This window comes from Choloepus didactylus, chromosome 3 (assembly GCF_015220235.1).
Source record: "Choloepus didactylus isolate mChoDid1 chromosome 3, mChoDid1.pri, whole genome shotgun sequence".
In the NCBI taxonomy this organism is placed as follows: Eukaryota; Metazoa; Chordata; class Mammalia; order Pilosa; family Megalonychidae; genus Choloepus; species Choloepus didactylus.
The window spans coordinates 211,830,305-211,845,575 of NC_051309.1; positions in this window are offsets into that span (position 1 = coordinate 211,830,305).

The window sequence follows — 15,271 nt, forward strand, 5'->3', positions numbered from 1 at the left end:
AATATTCACCTGCTTAACTTCTAGGATAGGCATTTTTTAAACTTAATGGAACTATTAAGGTCGGTAAACTGATGGTTATCAGGGCCATCACCAGTTGATTTTTAGTTATATATGCAAACCACATGCTGACCCCAAGTCAGAGATGCTTGTGGATTTTTGTGGGGTTTTAGACTCTAAGGATATAGAAATATCTGTAGTTAACCATTTATCTGTACTTCCCACCCAGCCTTTAAGGAGAAAGGCTCTTATCGCCAAACCCCAGCACAGGAGACTTTAAAATTATCTATGCAGCCAGCCCCCTAAATAACTTCTAAGTCCAGGTCTACTAATGACTGGTTGTTTTTATAAGGTTGATAAAGGTTGAAGAAACGCAAATAACTTTTTACAATATATATAACCTGTGTACTCTTGTAATATAAGTGGATATGATGACACTATGGAACTGAGCAGAGGAAATGCTTTGGAGTCCCATTTCTTGTCCATTTGCAAGGACATTGTAACATGACTGAGCTCAGGAAAATTCCCATGAGCCAATGGGCCATTTTCCAGTTTCTGCCTGGGACTGTGTTGAGCATGAGGCTGAGGTTAATTCAATATCAAACTGATATTGATATCAATTTAAAAGTTTACTTAAATTAGGCTTCAAAGCTTGAGATTATGAACCTTCTTTGTATAGGATGTTTAGTTTCCTTCCTGGAGTGATGATAATTTTGTTTTTATCTCATAAACATTGGATGATTTCTGGAACATTTATCTATATACCATGGCTAAGCTAGGAAGTATGACTGTTGACATTCAAAATAAGAAACATACTTGTAGCTGGGAAAAAAAAAACCAGTGCTTCCAAAAATGAATACTTTTCAAAACTTTTAAGGATTCTTTATTTAATATGAGCCACTGAAAGTAGTCAAATGGCACAGACCCTTCTATTTTCTGTTTAAAAAGCACAGACTGAGAGGAGCCAAAAGATAGAGATATTTTTTTTTTAATGGCTGTAAAACCGCCCTCATTTTTCTTATTGTAAAAGCAGGCAAGTCTGACTGGGGAACAGGCCCGAATTAGAGAACACTTTATAGGAAGTGCAATTTATGATAGCCTTTGCCAGAGAATAGAAGAATCAAAGTAAAAGCCTTAGAGAATTTTTTTTTTATTTCAACAAAATAAAGACTAATCATTTGTATCTCATTTATTATTTGTATATAAAGGCTACTATGAGGTTGGTTTCCAATTTTTTTTTTTTTCAAATGGATTTGCCTTAGCATTTAAATAGACTAAACGTGTTCCTTTGATTACCACTGGCAGTGTAGTCTATCTGGAATGATGCCAAATTCTAAATTAATGGAATCCAAATTCATAAACTGTGTTGATTTGGCTTAAATTATGCCAGTTAGAGATATATCAGTTCCTGACATTTTTCTTTTGGGGGGGATGGGGATGGGGTGTATATAACTTTTAGCATTCCCAGAAAAAATTTACAGCTGGCAGCATGATTGCACATTTCCACAACGACCACCAGAGGTCTACTAATCACTGCAAATACTCCAGGCCTTGCTCCTCCAACGGGCTCTACAGACAGGCAGTGAGGGCACCCCCGCTTTAGAAATGCAGAATCTCCAGAAGACCCCAGACACACCGAATCACAACCTGCATTGAAACGTCCCTAGGTGATTAGCGTGCCCATTGTAGTTTGAGAAGCACTGCTCCAGGTTACTGGAAAAAAACCTTTGTACTCTATATATGATCAGAAATAAGAGATTAAAAAATTCACAGGAGCTTTTCATCCAATTCAAAACTCAATCCCCATTCTCCAGATCACTTGGCTTTTCCCAACAGGATTACAATTCAAACGATCTTCTTTTCTTAAGAAGGCCTTCCCTAAAGCATTCCTTTCGTGACATATATCTAATCCCATAAATTATCACAGTTATGAGTGTGTCTTATTTAATCTCTGATTTATAGACTTTGGAGGCTGAAAGAGCCCTTAAGCATTACTCAGCAATAGTCTGAATGTTCTCACTTTACAGGAGAAACACTTGGGCAGGGGATTTTCAGAACCTGGGGGATCTGAATGAGATCCTCTTCCCCTCCACTCCCATTTCCAAGCTATGTGCCTCTCCAGAGCCAGGACCTAGGGTGGGTGTAGTAGATGAGGACTTGGGCTCTCGGTTGGCCTCCTACTCTGCAGAAGGAGCTGGTGCTGAGCTTCAGAGCTTCCTCCCAGGGTCTGGGTGAGCCTCTGGATAAAAGCATAGAGCCTGTCAAGGAGACATGTGGAGACCCCCGGGGCTCCCCTCCTTGCGTGTGCCATGATTTCCTAAGGGACCTAACAGTTTGAACAAGTCTTCCCTGCCCTTGGAGCTGGGAGAGCCCAGGGTGATCTGGAAGCACTAGGCTTCCTTCAGGTGCCTGATTCTATACTCCAGGCTCATAAGGAGAGGGACCCCTTTGCAAGTTCTCTGATTTTTAAAACAGCTCAAAAAAAAAAAAAAAAAAAAAAAAAAAGAGAAGACCAGAATCCCAATAAGCCAAAGAGAGGACAAATAGATAAGGAATCTGATCAGATACCCAATGGAATAACCCTGCTTTGAATAGACAACTGAATTCCTAAATAAAAAAATTAAAACAAGCATTTAAGAACAAAACTATGCAAGATTTTTCTGTAAACCTGCAAGTTCTCTAACAACAACTACAAAAACTACAGAACAACAAATAATAAAAAGACTTTCTGGAGTTTTAAAAAAACTTAACTTCAGTAGATGATGTAACCGAGTGAATGGTGGCTGACAGAATTGAATTAGTGGCCTGGAAGATCAAGTAGAATCAGCACTACAGATGGAGAGCAAAAAATATGAAGAAATGAAAATCCTGAGGGAAAGAGTGAGAGATATGACAAACGGATGCAGGATACCTGTGATCTGAACAAAAGACATCCTAAAGGAAGAAAAAGAAACACATGAAGTTGAAAAAATAATTTTCAATAACTTACAAGAAAATTTCCCTAAGACAAAGAAAGACCTGAATCTTCAGAGTAAAAAAAAGGCTCAGAATGCTTGGTAGGATTGATGAGACAAACCCAGACTTAGACAAGCTTCCAGACATTTCCTGTTTTCAAAAAAAAAAAATAAAATGATTGTCACTGGACTTCTTATCTGCAATGGAGGAAGCTAGAAGACCACAGACGTTTATCTGTAAGCAGCTTAAAGAATCCTATGTTATGCATTTACACTTGTTTACTTGTTGAGGATAAAGAAAAATACTTGAGATTATGCACTAATTCAGAGAATAAATCATTGAGTACCCCATCTAAGAAAAGTACTTGAGAAAAGGACCTTTCCAAAGACCAAAAGACCAACTGAACCTGAACTGAGAATTTAAGATGGGGCAAGAGTAAAGTCGGAGGAGAGGCGGGGCAAGATGGCAGACTGGTGAGCTGTATGTTTTAGTTACTCCTCCAGGAAAGTAGGTAGAAAGCCAGGAACTGCGTGGACTGGACACCACAGAGCAATCTGACTTTGGGCATACTTCATACAACACTCATGAAAATGTGGAACTGCTGAGATCAGCGAAATCTGTAAGTTTTTGCGGCCAGGGGACCCGCGCCCATCCCTGCCAGGCTCAGTCCCGGGGGAGGAGGGGCTGTCAGCTCCGGGAAGGAGAAGGGAGAACTGCAGTGGCTGCTCTTATCTGAAACTCATTCTACTGATACAGACTCCAACCATAGATAGACTGAGACCAGACACCAGAGAATCTGAGAGCAGCCAGCCCAGCAGAAAGGAGACAGGCATAGAAAAAAAACAACACGAAAAACTCCAAAATAAAAGCAGAGGATTTTTGGAGTTCTGGTGAACATAGAAAGGGGAAGGGCCCTGAGGCGCATATGCAAATCAAGAAGAAAAGCTGATCTCTCTGCCCTGTGGACCTTTCCTTAATGGCCCTGGTTGCTTTGTCTCTTAGCATTTCAATAACCCATTAGATCTCCGAGGAGGGCCCGTTTTTGTTTTTTTTTTTTTTTTAATCCTTTTTTCTTTTTCTAAAACAATTACTCTAAGAAGCCCAATACAGAAAGCTTCAAAGACTTACTATTTGGGCAGGTCAAGTCAAGAGCAGAACTAAGAGAGCTCTGAGACAAAACGCAATAATCCAGTGGCTGAGAAAATTCACTAAACACCACAACTTCCCAAGAAAAGGGGGGTGTCCGCCCACAGCCATCATCCTGGTGGACAGGAAACACTCCTGCCCATCGCCAGCCCCATAGCCCAGAGCTGCCCCAGACAACCCAGTGTGACGGAAGTGCTTCAAATAACAGGCACACACCACAAAACTGGGTGTGGACATTAGCCTTCCCTGCAACCTCAGCTGATAGTCCCAGAGTTGGGAAGGTAGAGCAGTGTGAATTAACAAAGCCCCATTCAGCCATCATTTCAGCAGACTGGGAGCCTCCCTACACAGCCCAGCAGCCCAGAACTGCCCTGGGGGGACGGCACTCACCTGTGACATAGCACAGTCATCCCTCAACAGAGGACCCGGGGTGCACGGCCTGGAAGAGGGGCCCACTTGCAAGTCTCAGGAGCCATACGCCAATACCAAGGACTTGTGGGTCAGTGGCAGAGACAAACTGTGGCAGGACTGAACTGAAGGATTAGACTATTGCAGCAGCTTTAAAACTCTAGGATCACCAGGGAGATTTGATTGTTAGAGCCACCCCCCCCCCTCCCTGACTGCCCAGAAACACGCCCCATATACAGGGCAGGCAACACCAACTACCAGGCAAGCTTGGTACACCAATTGGACCCCACAAGACTCACTCCCCCACTCACCAAAAAGGCTAAGCAGGGGAGAACTGGCTTGTGGAGAACAAGTGGCTCGTGGATGCCACCTGCTGGTTAGTTAGAGAAAGTGTACTCCACGAAGCTGTAGATCTGATAAATTAGAGATAAGGACTTCAATTGGTCTACAAATCCTAAAAGAACCCTATCAAGTTCAGCAAATGCCACGAGGCCAAAAACAACAGAAAATTATAAAGCATATGAAAAAACCAGACGATATGGATAACCCAAGCCCAAGCACCCAAACCAAAAGACCAGAAGAGACACAGCACCTAGAGCAGCTACTCAAAGAACTAAAGATGAACAATGAGACCATAGTACGGGAGATAAAGGAAATCAAGAAGACCCTAGAAGAGCATAAAGAAGACATTGCAAGACTAAATAAAAAAATGGATGATCTTATGGAAATTAAAGAAACTGTTGACCAAATTAAAAAGATTCTGGACACTCATAGTACAAGACTAGAGGAAGTTGAACAACGAATCAGTGACCTCGAAGATGACAGAATGGAAAATGAAAACATAAAAGAAAGAATGGGGAAAAAAATTGAAAAAATCGAAACGGACCTCAGGGATATGATAGATAATATGAAACGTCCAAATATAAGACTCATTGGTGTCCCAGAAGGGGAAGAAAAGGGTAAAGGTCTAGGAAGAGTATTCAAAGAAATTGTTGGGGAAAACTTCCCAAATCTTCTAAACAACATAAATACACAAATCATAAATGCTCAGCGAACTCCAAATAGAATAAATCCAAATAAACCCACTCCGAGACATATACTGATCACACTGTCAAACACAGAAGAGAAGGAGCAAGTTCTGAAAGCAGCAAGAGAAAAGCAATTCACCACATACAAAGGAAACAGCATCAGACTAAGTAGTGACTACTCAGCAGCCACCATGGAGGCAAGAAGGCAGTGGCACGATATATTTAAAATTCTGAGTGAGAAAAATTTCCAGCCAAGAATACTTTATCCAGCAAAGCTCTCCTTCAAATTTGAGGGAGAGCTTAAATTTTTCACAGACAAACAAATGCTGAGAGAATTTGCTAACAAGAGACCTGACCTATTGGAGATACTAAAGGGAGCCCTACAGACAGAGAAACAAAGAAAGGACAGAGAGACTTGGAGAAAGGTTCAGTACTAAAGAGATTCGGTATGGGTACAATAAAGGATATTAATAGACAGAGGGGAAAAATTATGACAAACATAAACCAAAGGATAAGATGGCTGATTCAAGAAATGCCTTCACGGTTATAACGTTGAATGTAAATGGATTAAACTCCCCAATTGAAAGATATAGATTCGCAGAATGGATCAAAAAAAATGAACCATCAATATGTTGCATACAAGAGACTCATCTTAGACACAGGGACACAAAGAAACTGAAAGTGAAAGGATGGAAAAAAATATTTCATGCAAGCTACAGCCAAAAGAAAGCAGGTGTAGCAATATTAATCTCAGATAAAATAGACTTCAAATGCAGGGATGTTTTGAGAGACAAAGAAGGCCACTACGTACTAATAAAAGGGGCAATTCAGCAAGAAGAAATAACAATCGTAAATGTCTATGCACCCAACCAAGGTGCCACAAAATACATGAGAGAAACACTGGCAAAACTAAAGGAAGCAATTGATGTTTCCACAATAATTGTGGGAGACTTCAACACATCACTCTCTCCTATAGATAGATCAACCAGACAGAAGACCAATAAGGAAATTGAAAACCTAAACAATCTGATAAATGAATTAGATTTAAGAGACATATACAGGACATTACATCCCAAGTCACCAGGATACACATACTTTTCTAGTGCTCATGGAACGTTCTCCAGAATAGATCATATGCTTGAACATAAAACAAGCCTCAATAAATTTAAAAAGATTGAAATTATTCAAAGCACATTCTCTGACCACAATGGAATACAATTAGAAGTCAATAACCATCAGAGACTTAGAAAATTCACAAATACCTGGAGGTTAAACAACACACTCCTAAACAATCAGTGGGTTAAAGAAGAAATAGCAAGAGAAATTGCTAAATATATAGAGACGAATGAAAATGAGAACACAACATACCAAAACCTATGGGATGCAGCAAAAGCAGTGCTAAGGGGGAAACTTATAGCACTAAACGCATATATTAAAAAGGAAGAAAGAGCCAAAATCAAAGAACTAATGGATCAACTGAAGAAGCTAGAAAATGAACAGCAAACCAATCCTAAACCAAGTACAAGAAAAGAAATAACAAGGATTAAAGCAGAAATAAATGACATAGAGAACAAAAAAACAATAGAGAGGATAAATATCACCAAAAGTTGGTTCTTTGAGAAGATCAACAAGATTGACAAGCCCCTAGCTAGACTGACAAAATCAAAAAGAGAGAAGACCCATATGAACAAAATAATGAATGAAAAAGGTGACATAACTGCAGATCCTGAAGAAATTAAAAAAATTATAAGAGGATACTATGAACAACTGTATGGCAACAAACTGGATAATGTAGAGGAAATGGACAATTTCCTGGAAACATATGAACAACCTAGACTGACCAGAGAAGAAATAGAAGACCTCAACCAACCCATCACAAGCAAAGAGATCCAATCAGTCATCAAAAATCTTCCCACAAATAAATGCCCAGGGCCAGATGGCTTCACAGGGGAATTCTACCAAACTTTCCAGAAAGAACTGACACCAATCTTACTCAAACTCTTTCAAAACATTGAAGAAAATGGAACTCTACCTAACTCATTTTATGAAGCTAACATCAATCTAATACCAAAACCAGGCAAAGATGTTACAAAAAAGGAAAACTACCGGCCAATCTCCCTAATGAATATAGATGCAAAAATCCTCAACAAAATACTTGCAAATCGAATCCAAAGACACATTAAAAAAATCATACACCATGACCAAGTGGGGTTTATTCCAGGCATGCAAGGATGGTTCAACATAAGAAAATCAATCAATGTATTACAACACATTAACAAGTCAAAAGGGAAAAATCAATTGATCATCTCAATAGATGCTGAAAAAGCATTTGACAAAATCCAACATCCGTTTTTGATAAAAACACTTCAAAAGGTAGGAATTGAGGGAAACTTCCTCAACATGATAAAGAGCATATATGAAAAACCCACAGCCAGCATAGTACTCAATGGTGAGAGACTGAAAGCCTTCCCTCTAAGATCAGGAACAAGACAAGGATGCCCGCTGTCACCACTGTTATTCAACATTGTGCTGGAAGTGCTAGCCAGGGCAATCCGGCAAGACAAAGAAATAAAAGGCATCCAAATTGGAAAAGAAGAAGTAAAACTGTCATTGTTTGCAGATGATATGATCTTATATCTAGAAAACCCTGAGAAATCGACGATACAGCTACTAGAGCTAATAAACAAATTTAGCAAAATAGCGGGATAAAAGGTTAATGCACATAAGTCCGTAATGTTTCTATATGCTAGAAATGAACAAACTGAAGAGGCACTCAAGAAAAAGATACCATTTTCAATAGCAACTAAAAAAATCAAGTACCTAGGAATAAACTTAACCAAAGATGTAAAAGACCTATACAAAGAAAACTACATAACTCTACTAAAAGAAATAGAAGGGGACCTTAAAAGATGGAAAAATATTCCATGTTCATGGATAGGAAGACTAAATGTCATTAAGATGTCAATTCTACCCAAACTCATCTACAGATTCAATGCAATCCCAATCAAAATTCCAACAACCTACTTTGCAGACTTGGAAAAGCTAGTTATCAAATTTATTTGGAAAGGGAAGATGCCTCGAATTGCTAAAGACACTCTAAAAAAGAAAAACGAAGTGGGAGGACTTACACTCCCTGACTTTGAAGCTTATTATAAAGCCACAGTTGCCAAAACAGCATGGTACTGGCACAAAGATAGACATATAGATCAATGGAATTGAATTGAGAATTCAGAGATAGACCCTCAGATCTATGGCCGACTGATCTTTGATAAGGCCCCCAAAGTCACTGAACTGAGTCATAATGGTCTTTTCAACAAATGGGGCTGGGAGAGTTGGATATCCATATCCAAAAGAATGAAAGAGGACCCCTACCTCACCCCCTACACAAAAATTAACTCAAAATGGACCAAAGATCTCAATATAAAAGAAAGTACCATAAAACTCCTAGAAGATAATGTAGGAAAACATCTTCAAGACCTTGTATTAGGCGGCCACTTCCTAGACTTTACACCCAAAGCACAAGCAACAAAAGAGAAAATAGATAAATGGGAACTCCTCAAGCTTAGAAGTTTCTGCACCTCAAAGGAATTTCTCAAAAAGGTAAAGAGGCAGCCAACTCAATGGGAAAAAATTTTTGGAAACCATGTATCTGACAAAAGACTGATATCTTGCATATATAAAGAAATCCTACAACTCAATGACAATAGTACAGTCGGCCCAATTATAAAATGGGCAAAAGATATGAAAAGACAGTTCTCTGAAGAGGAAATACAAATGGCCAAGAAACACATGAAAAAATGTTCAGCTTCACTAGCTATTAGAGAGATGCAAATTAAGACCACAATGAGATACCACCTAGCACCGGTTAGAATGGCTGCCATTAAACAAACAGGAAACTACAAATGCTGGAGGGGATGTGGAGAAATTGGGACTCTTATTCACTGTTGGTGGAACTGTATAATGGTTCAGCCACTCTGGAAGTCAGTCTGGCAGTTCCTTAGAAAACTAGATATAGAGTTACCATTCGATCCAGCGATTGCACGTCTCGGTATATACCCGGAAGATCGGAAAGCAGTGACACGAACAGATATCTGCACGCCAATGTTCATAGCAGCATTATTCACAATTGCCAAAAGATGGAAACAACCCAAATGTCCTTCAACAGATGAGTGGATAAATAAAATGTGGTATATACACACGATGGAATACTACGCAGCAGTAAGAAGGAACGATCTCGTGAAACATATGACAACATGGATGAACCTTAAAGACATAATGCTAAGCGAAATAAGCCAGGCACAAAAAGAGAAATATTATATGCTACCACTAATGTGAACTTTGAAAAATGTAAAACAAATGGCTTATAATGTAGAATGTAGGGGAACTAGCAATAGAGAGCAATTAAGGAAGGGGGAACAATAATCCAAGAAGAACAGATAAGCTATTTAACATTCTGGGGATGCCCAGGAATGACTATGGTCTGTGAATTTCTGATGGATATAGTAGGAGCAAGTTCACAGAAATGTTGCTATATTAGGTAACTTTCTTGGGGTAAAGTAGGAACATGTTGGAAGTTAAGCAGTTATCTTAGGTTAGTTGTCTTTTTCTTACTCCCTTGTTATGGTCTCTTTGAAATGTTCTTTTATTGTATGTTTGTTTTCTTTTTAACTTTTTTTTCATACAGTTGATTTAAAAAAGAAGGGAAAGTTAAAAAAAAAAAAAAAAAGGAAAAAAAAAAAAAAGATGTAGTGCCCCCTTGAGGAGCCTGTGGAGAATGCAGGGGTATTCGCCTACCCCACCTCCATGGTTGCTAACATGACCACAGACATAGGGGACTGGTGGTTTGATGGGTTCAGCCCTCTACCACAGGTTTTACCATTGGGAAGACAGTTGCTGCAAAGGAGAGGCTAGGCCTCCCTATGGTTGTGCCTAAGAGCCTCCTCCCGAATGCCTCTTTGTTGCTCAGATGTGGCCCTGTCTCTCTAGCTAAGCCAACTTGAAAGGTGAAATCACTGCCCTCCCCCCTACGTTGGATCAGACACCCAGGGGAGTGAATCTCCCTGGCAACGTGGAATATGACTCCCGGGGAGGAATGTAGACCCGGCATCGTGGGACGGAGAACATCTTCTTGACCAAAAGGGGGATGTGAAAGGAAATGAAATAAGCTTCAGTGGCAGAGAGAATCCAAAAGGAGCCGAGAGGTCACTCTGGTGGGCACTCTTACGCACACTTTAGACAACCCTTTTTAGGTTCTAAAGAATTGGGGTAGCTGGTGGTGGATACCTGAAACTATCAAACTACAACCCAGAACCCATGAATCTCGAAGACAGTTGTATAAAAATGTAGCTTATGAGGGGTGACAAGGGGATTGGGAAAGCCATAAGGACCACACTCCACTTTGTCTAGTTTATGGATGGATGAGTAGAAAAATAGGGGAAGGAAACAAACAGACAAAGGTACCCAGTGTTCTTTTTTACTTCAATTGCTCTTTTTCACTCTAATTATTATTCTTGTTATTCTTGTGTGTGTGCTAATGAAGGTGTCAGGGATTGATTTGGGTGATGAATGTACAACTATGTAATGGTACTGTGAACAATCGAAAGTACGATTTGTTTTGTATGACTGCGTGGTATACGAATATATCTCAATAAAATGAAGATAAAAAAAAAAAAAAGACATAATGCTGAGCATAATAAGCCAGGCACAAAAAGAGAGATATTGTATGTTACCACTAATGTGAATTCTGTGAAAAATGTACAATGTTTTATACTGTAGAATGTAGGGGACCTAGAGATACCAATTAGTGGAGGGGGAATGATAATCTAATAAGAACAGATAAACTATGGAGAGTAATCTCAATGTTATGGGAATGCTCAGGAATGATTATGGTTTGTAAACTTTCTTGGATATAGTAAGATCAAGTTGGAAGCAATAGAGTTATGTTAGGTTTTTTTTTTTTCTCTTATTCCTTTGTTTTCTTAGGGGTTGTTAATTTTCTTGGGGTATGGAAGGAACATGTTGGAAGCAATGTAGTTATTTTAGATTATTTGTTTTTCTTACTCCTCTGTTTGGACATGGTTTATTAATTTTCTTGGGGTATGGTAGGAACATATTGGAAGCAAAGTAGTTATTTTAGGTTATTTGTTTTCCTTAATCCATTGCTTTGTTTGAAATGTTGTGGGGTTTTTTTGGTTGTTGTTTGCCTGTTTGTTTTTAATTTTTTGATAAACAAAGTTAAAAAATTGAAAAAAAATCAGTAGAAAAATGGGAGTAAAAACTAAATGACAAATAGGGTGGGATGGGGGGATGGTTTGGGTATTCTTTTTTCACTTTTATTTTTTATTCTTATTCTGATTCTTTCTGATGTAAGGAAAATGTTCAGAAATAGATTGTGGTGATGAACGCATAACTATATGATCATACTGTGAACAGTTGATTGTATACCATGGATGACTGTATGGTTTGTGAATATATTTCAATAAAACTGAATTAAAAAAAAAAAAGAGTAAAGTAGGAGAAAGAATTGGAGATAAACAACACATTGGTTTTAGAAATACGTCATTAAATCTTAATGAATAAAGAGAGAATGTATAACTTAAGTCCCAACTGTGGATACACGTGAGAAAAGACAAATAGAAAGTGAAATTCTAATAAGTATTAAACTATTTCAGCAAAACCTGGAAATTGAGAGTGTAGGAGGAATTAAAAGCAGTCCAGAGTTTAATTAGGGGATGAGGGATGTTTGGGAGGAGAGAAGAAAAGGGGGGGAAATGAAAGAATTCTAAAGAGTTCATTCCTTTATTTTGTGAGCAAAATGTGGATGGATCAGAAGCTTGTGGTTGGGCAAACTGGGTCTCAGTGGGAGAACTGGTATCTTGCTTTGAAATAATAGGACAATAGAGTCATTTAGTCTAATATAGGGAAAAAGAAAAAGCTAGGTCATTAATGGATTAGAATATTACAGTAGAACTTCTAAATTAACAAGATGCAGATGGAACGTGATCAAAGCAGCAAAAATAAAGGAAAAAGAGGGAATAAATAATGGGAAAAATACTAAGCAATAAGAAAAATAAGTAGGAGGGAAGGAATGTTTAGTGTTTTCTTTCTTCTGCCTTATTTGGGTTAATTCTGGCATTCTCTGTCCACCTTCTTAAGCTGGATGTTTATCTCATATATTTCCATCTTTTTAAAAAATTTAAAAACATTTAAGGCTATTTGCTTAAATGTTTATTTGCAACATATAGCTTCAAATACATTACACAAGTGTTATGTAACATTTTGCTTTATAATTTATAATTTCATGGGTCAAAATAAGTCCTAAATTCTTAGAAAATACTTAAAATTATTATTATGGAATCTATACAAATTTAGAATTGCTGTATCTTCCTGGTGATTTGAAACTTTTATTAATAGGTAATGGTTTTCTTCATTGCTATTAACGCTTTTAGCTTTAAAGTCTATTTTGTCCGTTATTAAAATAGCTCTTCTACTTTCAACTTTGTAGTATTTCCCTTTTTCTAACCTTTTTTCACTCAACTTTATCTGTCCTGAAGTGTTACGTTTATCTCTTTTAAATAGAATGTAGCTGGATTGTTTTTTTTAATCTAGCCTGACAATCTTTATTTTTGAACTGGAGATAAGAGCCCATTTATACTTATTATGATTATTACCACTTTGTATTTTCTATTTGCCTTCCCTCCCCCCTTTGTAGGTTTTTCTTCCTCTTACTCCTTTCTTGTCTTCTTTTGGATTACGTTTTTATTCCACTCCCTAATCTTTCCTTCTAGTGTCTTCTAAGTGATAAACTATTTCCATTTTTAGTAGTGATCCAAAAACTATCACATGCATTTTTAATTTGAAAAAAAAATGTAGTTAATCAATACCTTGTCCCTTCCAAAAAACATGAGGGCCTTAGTTGGCTTTTCTTCCATTTACCTCCCATCCTGAATTTTATGTTGTTTTTCACAGGAATTTAGATCATTCTTAATTTTTGTATCAACTTACAAAAAGACACTTTTTAAATTATTGTCTTATCAGTCAATATTAACTTAAATTTTCTTTGTTGACCTTCTTGCATCTCAGGGTCTCTCTGGGCTCACTTTCTTTCTCTTACAAAGAAGCTACTTTTGATGGGGTCTGTTGATCAGGACCTCTCAGTTTTTGCTTATCTGAAAATGTCTTTCTTTGAAAGTTTTGCTGAACATGAAATTCTGGTTTAATATTTTTTTTAGCATTTTGAAGACATTACACACTGACTGTCTTCTGGCTTTTATGGTCCTTGCTGTTGACAGAACTATTATTTTTTATGGATCTGGTGACCCTCACTTGCCCTCAGTTGCCCAATAGTCCCAGTTTATGCTGCCCTGCCGTCTGCTTGGTTAGCAGCCCCTTTCATTCTCAAAGGTAACCTGGTTTGGATGATAAATTGTATGGTCACCCATTGTATGAGTACTGTCTCCTTTCTCTCTGGCTACTTTTTCTATGCTTTTTTTTATGCCTTTTTTTTATTGTGAACTTTAACATATATACATAATAGTGACAACTTTCCAAGTATGAGCCAACAAGTAGTTAGAGGACAAATTTCAAAGAATGCTGTGGGTTACAGTTCCACAATTTCAGCCATTTCCATTATTGTAAAATATAACATATATACAGAAAGTTGTCAACTTTCAAAGTACAGCTCAACAAGCAGTTATACAGGTAATTTCAAAAAATGTTATGAGTTATGGTTCCACAGTTTTAGTTCTTCCCTTGTTGTGAAATCTGGCTATATACAGAAAGGTGCTAACTTTCAAAGCACAATTTCAAAGAATGTTATAGGTTACAGTTCCACCATTTCAGTTATTTCCTCCTAGCTGTTTTAATACCCTAGCATATAATTTTTGTATATATATGTATATGTATATAGATGTTTACATAAAGTTTCAATATTCATAATCCTTTGTTAAATCCTATCTCATCTGTTGCTACCCCTTCCTCTTGTTTAATCCCTTTCTCCATTCTCAGGGGTGTCTAGACAGTGACCACCCTAATTTGTTCAGGTTGAAAGGGGGTGTTGACATTATGGGGAAAAGGGTATATCTGATTGTTGATCTTAAAGAGGCTGTTGCCTCTGAGTTTTAGGACTTGTCTGGCATAGGACTTCTCTGGTGGATTTAAATTTCTGAGAGATGAAACCTAGTGAGTGAATTTTTATAGAATCTCAAATAGGGACCCAGGTATTTGGGAATGACTTTTGTTAAGGACATGGCATGCTGTGGCCATTTGGAATGTCTAGCTGGAGCTTGCATAAGAGAAACCTCCAGGATAGGTTCTTGCCTCTATTTGAGATCTCTCAGCCACTGTAACCTTATTTTGTTACTTTTCTTTTCCCCCTTTTAGCCAAGTAGGCAGTTTCAATCCCTTAATGCCAGGGCCAGGCTCATTCCTGGGAGTTGTGTCCCACATCACCAGGGAGATTCATTCCCCTGGGAGTCATGTCGTGTGTGTGTGTGTGTGTGTGTGTGTGTGTGTGTGTGTGTGTGTGTGTGTGGTGATGGCGGTGGTGGTGGTGGGTTAATGAATTTATTTGCCAAATTGGGCTTAGAGAGAGAAAGGCCACATCTGAGCAACAAAAGAAGTTCTCTGGAGGTGACTCTTAGGCATAATTATAGGGAGGCTTAGCTTCCCATTTACAGTCTTTTACAGTCTGGCTACTTTTAAGATATTCTCTATGTCTGTGGTATTCTGAGATTTTA